Source organism: Mustela lutreola, chromosome 13 (assembly GCF_030435805.1).
Source record: "Mustela lutreola isolate mMusLut2 chromosome 13, mMusLut2.pri, whole genome shotgun sequence".
In the NCBI taxonomy this organism is placed as follows: domain Eukaryota; kingdom Metazoa; phylum Chordata; class Mammalia; order Carnivora; family Mustelidae; genus Mustela; species Mustela lutreola.
The window spans coordinates 37660856-37677215 of NC_081302.1; positions in this window are offsets into that span (position 1 = coordinate 37660856).

Consider the following 16360-nt stretch of genomic DNA (forward strand, 5'->3'; position numbering starts at 1 on the left):
TTGTGTACATGAGGAACATATAATGTAAACTACATTACTCTTACTACTTTTTTGTTGGAATTACAAAATTGAAAATAAAAAGAAAAACATTAATAGGTAATGAAAGAGGAATTGGACAAGATGGCAGGAAAGTAGGAGGAGGCACCTTTTCAACCTGTACCCTAAAGTGAGCTGATTACCTACCAAAGAACTCCAATCACCTATGAAATCAGCCTGAGATCAGAATTATACACGTCTGGATCTTTACAGAGGCAGAAGATGCCAGTGGGCAGATAAAGCGGAGTGGGAACGGCAGGTGGGCGGAAGATATGAACAGACACTTCTCCAATGAAGACATACAAATGGCTATCAGTCACATGAAAAAATGTTCATCATCACTAGCCCTCAGGGAGATTCAAATTAAAACCACATTGAGATATCACCTTACACCAGTTAGAATGGCCAAAATTAGCAAGACAGGAAACAACATGTGTTGGAGGGGATGTGGAGAAAGGGAACCCTCTTACACTGTTGGTGGGAATGCAAGTTGGTGCAGCCTCTTTGGAGAACAGTGTAGAGATTCCTCAAGAAATTAAAAATAGAGCTTCCCTATGACCCTGCCATTGCACTACTGGGTATTTACCCCAAAGATACAGATGCAGTGAAAAGAAGGGCCATCTGTACCCCAATGTTTATAGCAGCAATTGCCACAGTCACCAAACTGTGGAAAGAACCAAGATGCCCTTCAATGGACAAATGGATAAGGAAGATGTGGTCTATATACACTATGGAGTATTATGCCTCCATCAGAAAGGATGAATACCCAACTTTTGTAGCAACATGGACGGGACTGGAAGAGATTATGCTGAGTGAAATAAGTCAAGCAGAGAGAGTCAATTATCATATGGTTTCACTTATTTGTGGAGCATAACAAATAGCATGGAGGACATGGGGAGTTAGAGAGGAGAAGGGAGTTGGGGGAAATTGGAAGGGGAGGTGAACCATGAGAGACTATGGACTCTGAAAAACAATCTGAGGGGTTTGAAGTGGTGGGGGGCGGGAGGTTGGGGTACCAGGTGGGGGGTATTATAGAGGGCATGGATTGCATGGAGCACTGGGTGTGGCACAAAAATAATGAATACTGTTATGCTGAAAATAAATAAAAAATAAATTAAAAATAGGTAATGATAAGGTTTAAAACAAGCAACTTTAAGTTTTAAGAAGTATATAGGCTGCATTTCTTTTAAGGGATGTCATATTTTAGATTGTTGAGGATATTATCAACTCCACAATTAATTTCTAACACAGGCATATATTTGGAGTTTTTCTTAAAATATCACTGTAATCTAATATTTTCACTCACTTATAGAGTAACTGTCTTAAATCAAACATTCTGTAAAATGTGCTCCATGAACCAGCATTATAACCACCCATGTGCAATTGTTAGAAATGTAAATTTTTAAGAACCAGCCTCAGACGTGCTGAATCAGAAATCCTGATAACAAGGCCCTGTGATCTGTGTTTTAACAGGCCATTCATATGACTCTAATTTACATTAAAATTTACATACTACTATCTTAAATTATTGACTTAGTTTTAGATATTTGTATATTTATTCAATCATCCATTCATTCATTTAATAATTTTTTTTTCACTTAGCAAATATTGAAGGAGACTTCGCTATTTTCAAAGTAAATATTGAACTGAGATGGATAAGGCCAAATCCCTTAATTTAATGATTTCTCAGAGGAGAATTCACCTAAGTTATCCCAACAATTTCATATGCTAAATGCCAAAAAGTTCTGTCAACACAGGAGATCCATTGTAGGATATTAAGGGTCAGGTTCTCAGAGTTCATGATTATGAGTGGATTGATGAAAAGTGTGTGAGAGAGATGGACGATAAATTTTTCCAGTCATTGTTAGCTTTGTGAATAGAGGCACATGGTAGGAAGGAATTTAGATTTAATAATGGAAGAATTATGACTGGTCAAGAGACCAGCAAAAGTTTTGGAAGGAGACATAATGATAAATTTAAGCTAGATTAAGAAGGAGGAAAGTAAGATGATATGAGAAAAGGGGTGGGTGGGAGGCAATACAAAATACTAGTTGAAGTACTTGTTGAGTAGAGAGTAGTAATATGAGTGAGGAATTCAGAGAGTTACATAACTGCTGAAAATGGAATATTGGTGGTATGCAGCCAAACTAGGTAATTATGGCTAAAATGTGGAACATCTTAATCATCTATTATAGTTGCTTCAGGTCTAAGTAAAGAAATACCTAGGATATAGCCATGGAAGTGAGTAATGGAATTAGGCTGGAGATTAATATCAAGAGAGAAGAACACTTTTAGTAACTTAGAAGCTAGGATGCCAGTTACACAGAACATCGAGAGGATTAAATTTTGGGTAGTGACTATGACCCAGAATTTGTATAATCTCTGTGACAAAATGTATAAAAGGCTGATGAAAAAAATAAAAGACTGTTAAACAGAAAGATGTACATTCTGTTAGATATATATACCTAAATAGTAGTTAGATACCCATACCTGAGTATTTTATTTTATTGCCATTACAAACGATATTCTTTCTTATATTTGATATCACATTGTTCATTGCTAGTATACACAAAAAATATTTTTGTACATTGACTTTGTATTCTAAAGTCTTGCCGAACTATTTTTGTAGCTTTATGTAGATTATATGGAATATTCTTTGTAGGTAATAATGGTGTGTGAATACAAGCAGTTTTTTTGATTTTTGTTTTTATTTTAATTTTTTAATTCTTATTTATTTTTTAAAAATTTTTTATTTTTTATAAACATATTTTTATCCCAAGGGGTACAGGTCTGTGAATCGCCAGGTTTACACACTTCACAGCACTCACCAAAGCACATACCCTCCCCCATGTCCATAACCCCACCCCCCTTCTCCCAACCCCCCTCCCCCCAGCAACCTTCAGTTTGTTTTGTGAGATTAAGAGTCACTTATGGTTTGTCTCCCTCCCAATCCCATCTTGTTTCATTGATTCTTCTCCTACCGACTTAAGCCCCCATGTTGCATCACCACTTCCTCATATCAGGGAGATCATACGATAGTTGTCTTTCTCTGCTTGACTTATTTCACTAAGCATGATACGCTCTAGTTCCATCCATGTTGTCGCAAATGGCAAGATTGCATTTCTTTTGATGGCTGCATAGTATTCCGTTGTGTATATATACTACACAATGTGCGAAAGGAATCCATCAAAATCCTTGAGGAGAACACAGGCAGCAACCTCTTCGACCTCAGCCGCAGCAACATCTTCCTAGGAACATCGCCAAAGGCAAGGGAAGCAAGGGCAAAAATGAACTATTGGGATTTCATCAAGATCAAAAGCTTTTGCACAGCAATGCAGGAAGTTTTATTTATTTTTCTCTAATATATATTTTAGTTGTGCATTCATTCATTCATACATACATTCATACATTTCCCTTTTTTCATTGCATAAGATCTCTAGTATATTGTATAGGAATGGTAATTGAGTGTATTCTTGTTTAGTTCCGCTGTTTACTAAGTTTAATTTGTTTGTTTGCTTGTTTGTTTTAATCAAGAATAGATGTTGAAGTTTGTTTGACAAATGGCTTTCCTGAATCCATTGAGATAATCTTATAGTTCCTCTTTTTTAATCTGTTTTTATGGAATTACGTTACTGATTTTCAAATGTTGACTCCACTTTGCACTTATACGATAAACCCCACTTATTTGTTGGGGTTAAGGTATGACATGAAATCATCCCTAATACCTGACTTGCTAAAATGTAACACGGAGGCTTCTGGAACCAAGGGAAGTGTTCAGAGAAGGGCATGGGCCTTTGGAATGCCAAGGCCTGCATGACAATTCTTCCATAGGCATGCCACAAGGAGTTGCCTTCCCCCCAGCTTTCTTAGCCCAAACTGCCACCCTGTGACCTAAGAGATGTATGCATTGTCCCTTAAGCTTTGTTTAGTAGAACTCATAGAACACACAGTTTAGTATATCATATATTTCCCTTAAACAGATCCTCCTAGTTCCAGTAAGGGCCCTTGTCACATATCACATGCTCAAAAAACAGTGGTAAGGATTTGTGATTATCCCGAAGGACCAAAAAAAGTGGGAGTAAAGAAGAGCAAAGGTCTTCCTATCCGAGCATTGACCTCCTTGCTTTCTCCTCTGTTTCACAGCAAAGTTTGGAGTAATCTTTCATCTGTTGGATAGGGATTACTGGCCATTCCCAGACCTTACTTATTCATGATTTCTATCATTTTTATTAAACTTCTTAAAATTTTATTGATAAGTTTTACATATCTTTTTATGAGTGATGTTAATTTAGAGTTTTCTTATATTTTTCTGGTTTTAGCATGATGGAAACCTGGACTCAAAAAATATAAATCGGAAAGTGTTTCCTCTTCTATTTCTGGGAAGTTTGCTTAGGAATGTTACTTGTTCATCAGATGTTTGTTATAACTTGCCAATGAAGTCGTCTAGGCCTGAAGTTTTCTTTATTGAAGTTTTAAACTGTAAATTCATTATCTTAATAAGAACAGTGTAAGTCATCTACTTCTTTTTGAATAAACTTTGCTAGTTCTTGTCTTTAAAAAATTAATAAGTTTATCAAGGCTGTCAGATTTATCCTTTTTAATGCCTAGATTCTGAGACCATGTTAATTCTTCATTTTGCAACTGATAACTTACCTTAATCTACCTTTTAATTATTTTTAATTTATCTTTTAATCTTTAAAATTTATCTTTTAATCTTAGTTGGTCTGGCTAGAGATTAACACTTTTACTGATTTATTCAGGAGCCAGCTTTTGGTTCCATTGAATTTGTCTATTGTTTTTGTTTTCTAATTTATTGCTTTCTGCTTTCAGATATACTTTTTCCCTCCTTGTTCTGGGTTAAATTTTCTCTTTGTTTTCGAGTTTCTCAAAGTGGAAGCGTATATAATAATTTGAGATATCTCTTCTAATGTAAGCATTTAATGCCATAAATTTTCTTGTATGAAACATTTAGCAGAATTCCACAAATTTTGCTATTTTGTCCTTCAAATTTTTTTTCCAAATTTAATTATGGTTTTCTCTTTGACCCATGGGTTAAAGGTGTGATCGTTAATTTCCAAATATTTGTAGATTTTCTAGGTACACTTCTATACTAATATCTTCAATTTCATTAAGGTAAGAGAATATGTTCTGTATGACTTAACTTTTTAAAATATGTTTTTATTTTTTATGATATAGGATATGATCTTTTTTGGTGAAAATTCCATGTACACTGCAGAGTTGTTTGGGGAGTATTTTGCAATTATCAGTGAGGTCCACTGATTGGTGGTATGGTACAAGTCTCCTTCATCCTGGCTGAATTTGTCTAATTTTTTAATGACTTAACTCACACAGAAGTGTTGAAGTCTGTAAGTACCACTGTGGATTTATCTATTTTGTCCTTTCCTGTTAGTTTTTGCTTCATGTATTTTGAAGTTCTATATAAAGTGCATGTATATGTATTATTATTTCTTCCTTTGGAATTGATCTGTTTTTCTTATTGCCCACCTTTATTTCTAATGCTGTTCCTTTGTCTGTATATTAATAAGCCTATTTTACTGTTTACTGTATTTATTGTATTTACTGTTACATTACTATAGCCACTGCAGTTTTATTTTGAGGACATTTTTGTGGAATATATATTTCATCCTTTTATTTTTACCTATCATTTTCTTCATCTTAAAAGTGTATTCTAATTGCACATTATTGGGTCTTTATTTTTTGTATAATTGGACAATGTCTGTTTTTATGCTATTTGTTTTTAATCTAATGTTGACATTTAGATTTATGTGTTCCATTTTTTACCTTATGTGTATATCCTGTAAGTTTTTCCATTATTTCACTTACGTGATTTCTTTTGTAATATTCTATTTCTATAACTTTTGATTTTCTGTATCTTTTTTATAGATGTATGTTGTATCTATCAATGATTCATCTATTACCTATCCTTCTATCTACTTTTAGTGGTTCCTCTAGGGATATCAGTATGCATGCTTAACTTTGTATAGCATAGTTGGTGTTACTGTGTACAACTTCAAGTGAAATGTAGAAACCTTTCAGATTTATAGATCCTTTTGCTTAATATAACATATTAACAATGCTTACAATTAACATTATAATATTTACTTTAAATGGTCACAATAGATTTTAAATAACTTGAGAGTAGGAAAATAATTTTTTGTATTTACCCAGATATTTACTATTTATTTGCTTTTCCTATTCTTTCATCCCTTTGAGTGGTAATCCAAATGTCAGTATTACTTCCCAAGACCTTGCTATGCTCCTTTGAATTTGTTACATTAGTTTGTAATACAAGTATTCGTTTGAGAGTTGAGTAGTATTTTATATCATAATATAATGCTCAAGAGTTTTGCTATGCTGTTTTGGGTCAGCCCTGTGGATGTGCAACAGGTTGAGATAGGGACTTGGACAATTTCACAGAATAACTCACCCCTCTACTGAATCTTTACGTTTTGACTCTTCTTCACAATCGACTTTTTTTTTTTTTTTTTTTTTTAGTATTTTCAAAATTCTTAGGTAGTTGTGTGTTGCTTTTGTCTAGTGTTTTTTAGTTCTTTTCAGTAAGAGAGACAGGTTAAAGTGAGATACCTTTATTTTGGGGGTAATAAAAAAACAGTGACTTAGTAGGGGTATTTTGTTTGTTTGTTTGTTTTTGCTAATCCTTCTAAATTATGCTTGACCATCTTGCTTTATACTGGTGTTCAATTCTAAAAATTAGACTATCCTCAATATTCATTCAATTTTCCTTAAAACTATATGTATTAAATATCACAGATACTCTCATAGTCTGCCTTGCATTTATTTTGCTTTGAAAGTTACCAGTGATGTTCTTTTGGAAAATTTTAATTTTTTAAAAGCTTCCTAAATTGTCAGGAACATTTGCCATCATGGATGATCATGTTCTTCTTAAAACATTTTCCCACTTGTTCCAAAAGCTCTTCTCTCATGACTCTAATCCTGCTTATGTAAATTGCCATCCATCAGCCAAGACTAGATCTAACTCTCTAATATCAGAAAAAAATAGATTAGATTTTATGACTCCTCTTAGAATGTATAGTTTATTGCCTGTCACATGTTGAACAACAACAATGGCAACCATGCATCATTATTTTATCTTTTTCTGTGTTAAATAGCTATATTAGCCCTAGCAATTCTCTGAATTCTTACTTCTAGATATTTTTTTAAGGACTATTTATTTATTTGCGAGAAAGAACAACCAGGGGAGGGGAAGAGGAAGAGAGAAACAAGCAGACTGTGTACTGAACACGGAGCCAGCCGTGGGGTTAAATGTCAGGATCCTGAGCTGAAGTCAAGAGTCAGATGCTCAACCTACTGAGTCCCACAGGAACCCCAGAGATATTTTAATCCTTTCTTAAATATCTAATAGTTGGTCAATGTGTCCCTTGAGGTGTAGCAGGAGCAATAAGTACAGTATATTATCACCACTGAGCAATGATTTTACATCCTCTTTTGTTATTGAATATATTTTGATGGTACATGAATTTAAAATGTCAAATGGATGCCACATATTGATCTTATAGTCAATTTAGACTTCTTTGTTATAATTTGTCATAAAAGCCCCCCCATTCTGTACTCATTAGATTGATTTTTTAAACTGAATACGGCATCTAATATATTTGTGTTACAATTGTAACATATATTTGTGTAACAATTGTGTTACAATAAGGATAGGCTTATTTTCCCACATCATTTTATTTTCTGCATTTATGGTCTTTATAAATTTAATCTTCTAGTTTTCTGTCTTTTTTGAGGATTATGTCATATACATAATTGATATGCATGCCTTTTAGAATGTTTCCATGAACACAAATCAGAACTACTTATAGTGTTAAGCTTAAGATACAAACTCACTTCTTAGGTTACACTGGCCCATTAATCAACAATTTCTGGGTACAGTTATGTTCAGTTAATGACAAATCTCCTAAATATATTTTAGTATGTTGTAGGGGAAAAAAGTTATAAATACAATTTTACTTTCAATTTCTTTGCCATCTATTTAAAGATTTGTTGTAAGGGTCTATCTTTATTCACACATACAGTCTGGTAAAATTTCATTTTTTTGAAAATAAGAAACCTTTCTGTAGGCCAGATGCATAAATGACTTGACAGATGTTGTATTCCTGCTTTAGCTTCCCAGTCACTCTCATAGATGGATTTACTGCTTTTTTGTGCAAGAAGTGCTGGGTTTCAGTAAAGATGCCAATAATTTCATATGCAGTGACCTTGGCATGAAGTAACTATTCCAAAATTGTGAAATAGCAGCTGTGTGAAACTTATTATCTTTTTACACACAATGTTTATAGTTTTTGTTTTTACCTTTTTCCTCATAAATATAATTCAGGAATTTGGTTACCTTGAAGTTGTACATAAAGGAAAATATGTAAGTGCTCATCATAATGAAGAATATTTAACTCATCAGGATTCTAACTGCAAGCATTTGCTTTGGAGAAATGTTTAAGCATTCACCGTATAATGGGCAGAATAATCATAAAAGTCCCATTATAGTGTGTTCCCTACATCCTTTTATATTGCCTCAGGGAATAGACAGCAGGTCATTAAAAACGTTGTTTTATTTAAGGCTCTAACAACTTTTGTGTCAGGAAAATCACAGGCATTAGTGCATGCTTTTACAAAATATTCACATAATCATTGCTGAAAATCACCTTCTTAAAAAAAAAAAGTTCTGTGATATCTTTATAAGTACCCAGAAATTAAAGAGTAAGAAAAAATTCTCCTGTTTTCTTCTTGGTTAATGATATATTTCCTTATTGTAGAATAGGATTCTACTAGTTTTTATTTTATTTGAGTTTTTATATTATTATTTACTTATGGATATTTCTGTAGTTTTCTACTGTCTTTAACAGGTTTAAGTGCAAAGTTTATGTGTCATGAAAAGGTTTTGAAAGTTCTTCTTTTTCCATTTTTTGAGACCATTTGTGTCACTTGGGATTATGTGGATATTAATGATTTAATGTGATCTCCCTATAAAGCCATCAGGATTAGTGGTGTAATATTTTAGTTATTTTCTTTTTTTCTGAGAAAATGTGGCTAAGTTTCTTTTTACTAAAACTTTTATTTTCCAAGGAGATTTTACATTTTGTTTTAAAATTTACTTCCATGGGGTTTTGCAAAGTTGGCTTATTTTATAGATTTTTTTTAAGATATTTTAGTCAGAGATTTCACATATTATCATCCTTTATTTTATTGCTTGGTATTAGGGTATTAGGAATCATAGTATATAGCCTGCTCTCTGTTTACACCTTTTCTCAATAGCTTCTCTTATTCCACACACACTCCTCTTTCAAGGAAAAGGAAGTCAGGAGACATAATTTAATCTCCTTATGAAATAAACTTCCAGTTAAATGCACTATTGATATATTCTATAACAAAGATAACTATCCACAGAATAATTCTTAGCTGGATGAATCTGACTAATTTTATATTCTGTGTATGAAAAATTCCATTATATGAAGTTTTGGGGGAGGGTCTTTCCTACTGTTTGGTTCTACTGATCTTCCACTTGATTTGCAATCTCTACTGAGCTATCCATCTCTGTCTTTGTCTCTGCTCCATTTTTTCTCTTTCTCTTTTTTGTTTCTGCGTCCATAGTTTGCAAATTTTATCAGAAATTTAATTTTGATTTAAAGTGCAACTGTCCCATAAGTACATGGGTTTTGTTTGTTTCTTTGTTTGTTTTTGTTTTGTTTTTTTCCTACCAGGAATCCTCTGATTCTTACCTACTCAGGCCTAATTTAAGGTAATTTTCAAAATTTGGGTTTCCTAGACAACATAAGTAGCATATGGAGACTTCTCGATTTAATGCCATCATTCAATTCTTCAAATCAAAATTTCTGCATGACAAGGATTAAGAGTTTATTTTTTATTAGTTACTAATATATTCAAATATATGGAAAAATAAAAAGGAATTTTTCATCACCGCCCACATTCTACCATTCTGCCACCAAGATTTGACATCTCTTTTACTCTATTTGTTTTATCATCTCTCTATATATATCCATCCATCCACCTTTTATTTTGATTAATTTTAAAATAAGTTTCAGGGGCACCTGGGTGGCTCAGTAGGTTGAGTTGCTGCCTTTGGCTCAGGTCATGATCTCGGGGTTCTGGGATCGAGTCCCTCATTGGGCTCTCTGCTCAGCGGGGAGCCTGCTTCCCTCTCTCTCTCTGCCTGCCTTTCTGCCTACTTGTGATCTCTCTCTCAAATAAATAAATAAAATCTTAAAAAAATAAGTTTCAAACATCATTACACTTCATACACAGACATTTTAGCATGCTAGAGTTAGTTATTATTCCATATTTTTAATGATCATTTTAGGTAAAACTTCCATAAAATGAAATACAGAAATCTTAGTATTTAATTTATCTTGAGAAATGCATACAATTGTAACCCAAAGTACTGTCAAAATGTAGGTAACTTTCATCACCTCAGAAAATTTCTTTATATCTCTTCCTGTCAATTTCTGCCCTCAATCTAAGAAGCAATAGCTGATTTGACTTTTTTCCAGCACCAGTGATTAATTTTGCTTGCTCTGGACTTCACAGCCTTGAATTGTGTATTATGCATTCTTGCATAAGACATTTCATTCAATGTTTTTGATGTTTATATGTAAGGTTGCATCATTTTTCATTGTTTTAAAAAGGAAAGAACAATTTAAAATATTTGACTTGTTAATGCAAGAGCCCAAGAGATTTCTGAGTAGCACAACTAAAACAGAGCAAAGTGCTTATATAGAAGAATAAATAACCATATTTGGGTGAAACTCATCACCCAACAATTTCAACCTGTTTAACAAACAATTCATGTATTTGTTAGTTTCTTTGTCTATAGTTACTTAGTGCCACCCACATACATTTTATAAATATTACTTTTGTTGATCCTTGACATGCTTTCCAAACACCATTTGGGGTGTCTGAGTGGCTCAGTCGGTTGAGGGTCTGCCTTCAACTCAGGTCATAATTGAGCGCAGCACCAGGCTTCCTGCTCAGTGGTGAGGAGCCAGCTTCTCCCTCTCCCTCTGCCTCCTGCTCTCCCTGCTTATGCTCTCTCTCTCTCTGTGTCAAATAAATAAACTCAAAAAAATTACCATTCGATTTTAAGATTCTGCTAATTGCATTTGAAATGTAAATTTATTTCACTTTTTATTTAGGTTCAATTAGCCAACATATAGTGCATCATTAGTTTCACATGTAGTATTCAATATTTCATCAGTTGCATATAACACCCAGTGCTCATCACATCATGTGCCCTCCTTAATGCCCATCACCCAATTACCCCATCCCTCCACTTCCCCACCCATCAACCCTCAGTTTGTTTCCTACAGTTTAAGTCTCTCATAGATTTTCTCCTTTTCTGATGACTTCCCATTCAGTTTTCCCTCCCTTCCCCTATGGTCCTCTGCACTGTTTCTTTTTTTTTTTTTTTTTTTAAGATTTTATTTATTTATTTGACAGACAGAGATCACAAGCAGGCAGAGAGGCAGGCAGAGAGAGAGGAGGAAGCAGGCTCCCTGCTGAGCAGAGAGCCCGACGTGGGGCTCGATCCCAGGACTCTGAGATCATGACCTGAGCCGAAGGCAGCGGCTTAACCCACTGAGCCACCCAGGCGCCCCCTCTGCACTGTTTCTTATATTCTACATATGAGTGAAACCATATGATAATTGTCTTTCTCTGGTTGACTTATTTCACTCAGCAAAATATCCTCCAGTTGCATCCTTGTCAGTGTAAATGGCAAGTATTCGAATTTCCTGATGGCTGAGTAATATTCCATTGCATATATAGTACCACATCTTCTTTATCCATTCTTCAGGATTTTTTCCCTACATGCTTATTTATAATATTGCAGGGGATTTTAAGAATGCATATGTATTTTTTTCCTATAAATACTGCCTAAAACACATTGTAGTGAGATATAAACTTAATAGGAAAATTAGATATTAAAAACCAAGAGATATTCTTTCAAAGAAAATGCTAATTGGGTAGATGTTCTGCAGAATAGATCTGGGTTAGGAAATTAGGGTTGTTTTATTTTCATTCAAATCTTAGCATAAGTAGTTTTCCTTTCCTTAGTTTTCTGCCATTGGGTATATTTCTTCCATACACTTTCTCTGGGAGTTTAGCTGGAGTCTGAATACCCTGCATGAATCTAAGATTCCATGCTCCCCAAAATGTCCATTTAAACCCAAACTTCTTGTTTAATTATATAAGACAAGCATAGTTTTAGCAGTAACTTCCTACTCTGGTTTTTACTATCTCTTACATTTTTATTCTTGTCTATTGCATAATTCCTGTAGTTTTTTCTTATGAACTAAGCTATGTATGTTATGGGATTTTTTCAAACGTACTTTATCAATTGCTTTTAAGTGTGTTAAATCAAAGTTTTTTACCAGGATATTTTCAGTAAGCCAAACTTCAAGAAGATCTTGAAAACTGTATTTTATTTTTTAGTTCTTTTTGAAAACCATATTTTAAAGATTATAGCAGGAGGTTTTAACTTCTTTTGCTTAGTTGGTAATTTTCTGTTTTACTTGGTTTAGTTTATTAGGCATTAGGTGAAAGAGAGTGTGTATTAATTAGAGTTGCATTCTGCTATGTTTACTTCCAATTCTACTCATAGTCTTCTTTTGTTTTTTGTTGTTGTTTTACAATGTTTATTATGTTACTTATTTTTTTATTTGCTTTTTAATTTTTTAGCATTTTAATAATGTATTATGTAATTACTAGTACAAATTATTTTCTGAATTTTTGCAGGGCATTGTTAATTTCTGATTGAGTCATTTCATAATTTGATTATCCCAAATATCAGTATAGTAAAATACAGACTATTTTTTCAAACTTCCTTTAACCTACATGAATCACATATTTTTATGAATAAAGCAAGTACTTGTTCTCATGCAGCAATTGAATTTTTAATTAGTTCAGGACTTACCTGTTTTCATCTACAAAAAGACAAGCATCTAGAAAACTCACAAATGGGCCAAATGTACTCAACCTTAGAAGAGAGTTCCATCTGCTCATCTGCTCATATTCTAGCATCCCTGATGTGTAGCACAGTACCTGGTATATAATAAATGCTTGGCATGTTAAATATCTGTACAATGAACTATTGTACTAGCATGATTTTGTGACTTTCTCATGTAACATTCAGTAATTCAGAGAAAGTAGTCAGTATGGTTGCCCACAACTGAAGATTGTCAATACAAGGAAATTAGATAAGGATTACATCTTATTATTAAAATGGCTGGAAACATTGTTTATGATAATTCCTCCTGAACTAACAGATGGAAATTAACAAAAAAAAAAAAAAAAAAAAAAGCAAAAGAGTAGACAATATGTAATGACAGGTCATGTTCAAAAAGGATTACTTTGTGAAGAATAAAAGTGTGATTGCTTCGTGGGCTTTTCTTCTTCCATGACACACATTTGTATGTGGCAATATCAAAGTTTCTTCTTTAGACTTCATTTAGGAAATTAAGCCCACTAAGGTTCATTGTGTATAACATCTTAGAAAAATTAGGTTCAGTTTTTCAGTATTTACTCTCTTCCATAAAGTTGTGGAATACCATAATTTTTATTTTTCTGCTTTCTTTTAATCTTCTTTTGGTATCTTTTAACATCATCCCTTCCTTTTTCCTGTCATGTGTTCACTACCAGTTTTGACCTTTTTCTTAGCCAGTTACCTTCTCCTTGAGGACTTCATCCATACTTTATTTTCAGTTTCCATTTAGAAATACACTCCAAAACTGTGACTGACACAACATTTTCATTTCCCTGTCTGATATTTCTAGTAGTATGTCTAATACATGAATAAAACTCAGTGTGTCAAGAAACTAAGTCCATCCTTAGTTCCTTTCTTGTTTCCTACTCCTAACTCTTGGCATTAAAAGTTGTACTCTTCCCCTTCCTCTTATAATTAAACAAGAAGCAAAACCTCTACCAGTTTTGAAAGCTAGAATCCTAGATATCATCCCAGACTTTGCCTTTTCTCTCATTCCCATATTCCTGTCAAATCCACATTGAACATCTTAATCCATTTCAAATTCTTCTTCTTGATGTCATCTTCAGTCACTAATCCCTGACAAGTACAGAGTCTACTTATTATGACCATTATGTCATTTTTCAATTGGGGACACTTTGATCAGGAAAAAGTTGATGTAAATAATTACATAAAGATAACTGACATTAGTAAGAACTGACAAACCAAGAATTATTGTTCTCTCTACTAAAGATCATACCTATCAACACTTGCTCCTACTCCCAACCATTCTCCTCACTGTAGTAAGTTAACTTTTAAAATCCAAACTTGTGAATAACACTTTTATATTGCTCTTAAGAAGAGGACTGCAATTCTTAGCATGGCATATAAGACTTTGCATGATCTGGCCTTTGCCTACATCTTCAAATGTATCCATGCTTCTCTCCATCCTGCTCACTGTGCTTCAGTCATTGGACTTTTTACTGCATTTTCTCAAATGACTGTGTATCCTTGCAATTCAGGATTTTGCATGAGTTGTGGACTCTGAATGATACAATCCTCTTCTCACCCTTTGCCTAGATAATCTCTGCTCATTGAATGCTTAGCTGCAATACAGCCTTCTTAGGTGACTTCCACTGAAACCCTATTCAAGCCATTTCTAAGAAATTCTCAAAGTAGGCTTGACATCTTTTTGAACCTTCTCACATATACTACTTACTTATATAATTTTTAAACTCAGAAACACCCTACTGTAATGTCAGCCATGAATAAAAAAGAGCTCTAAATGCATCATTCATCAGTTTATCCTTAGTGATTTAAAAAGTCCATCATAGACAAAGCTTTTTGCAAAAAAACAGGCTTATAAAAGGCTGAAAGAAGCTACTGTCCTTTTAATGTTTTTCTTTACCTAAGTTCAGTAATTTAAAATAATGAGTAAGAATTCATCCTGGTAAAGATGGGGAAAGATAGGTCAATAGCATAACAAAGAAAATGGGTCATTTTTGTGTTTATGTGGCCATTTTAGTATCAAATTTCCATCACCTGGCATTTTAACAAAATTGCTGTCTCAAAATGGACTCTTAATTTGAAAATCTGATAGATTACCTTGAATTCTTATCTTTTTTGTCTTCTACAGTACTTGCAACTATCTTTTCTTTTTTTTTCCCAAAATGTTTCTACACCTTGCTTTATCTCCGTCTCTCTGATAACTCCTCCTCTATAATTTTTCGCCTTCCTTTTCTATGTTTAGACATTCAAGGAGGTTCATACACTCATTTAATATATACTTATATATATTATCATTATTCTAGTTAGTCATTCATTCAAATTATATTTATCAAGTGTTTCCAATGCCAAACGCTTATCCATGAACAGAAGAATTCAACACTGAATAAAGCAAATAAAATCCCTGATCTTCTGACAGTTTTTAGAGGTACAATAATAAATCACGTAAGCTTTGTGCTATTATAGGGCTTATATTTTAGTTAGTGAGAAGGTGTGAGTAGGGAAAGAAGATAAATCAATAATAAATAACTATATTTTTATAAGAAATGTCAAGTTTTATTAAGAATATTAGACACATCATATGCAATCTTAAAAAAAAATGTGGTCAGAGACAGTCTCAATAGATTTAATTTAGGCTGAGACTTAACTGATGAAAATGGTGATCATGGAGATCATCATAGGACCAATGACCTATCAGGTAAATGGAAATAGCAGACACAGAGGCACTTAGGGGGGAAAAGAGGTGGACTTGCTCAAGTACCAACAATACAGTGGTGATAGAAATTATGGGGAAATAATAATGGTAGAATCACCACTTTACTTTGTTTTTGCTCTTACTCCTTCGTAGATCACAGCCAATACCTGGATTTGGCAGTTGCAAATAGCATGTCTTTCCTGGATTACAATAATTTTGGATTTCTCCTGTTATCATGTTGTTACTATACAGGAAGTAGAATGTCATCTTAGACAATTTTGTTGCCTTCAAGTTTCTTCCTAGTATTTTCCCTAAGTATGTATAATCGATACGACATCACAAAGTTCACAATTATGTAGAAAAATAGATTCATTTTCTATTTGAGCTTCTGGATTCTACTGTTTAGCTCAATAATTTTTGCACTCCATCTTCATATTTTTCCCTGCTTTTGGTATAGGCCTGTAATTGCTTAGATTTCATTTTGTTACATTTTATTTTTTTCTGAGATACAGTTAAGACAAGCTTATTACTGCATTTCATTCATTTTGTTTCTCTCCATTACTTGGAGATAAAGTCATCAAAAAGCTGTACAT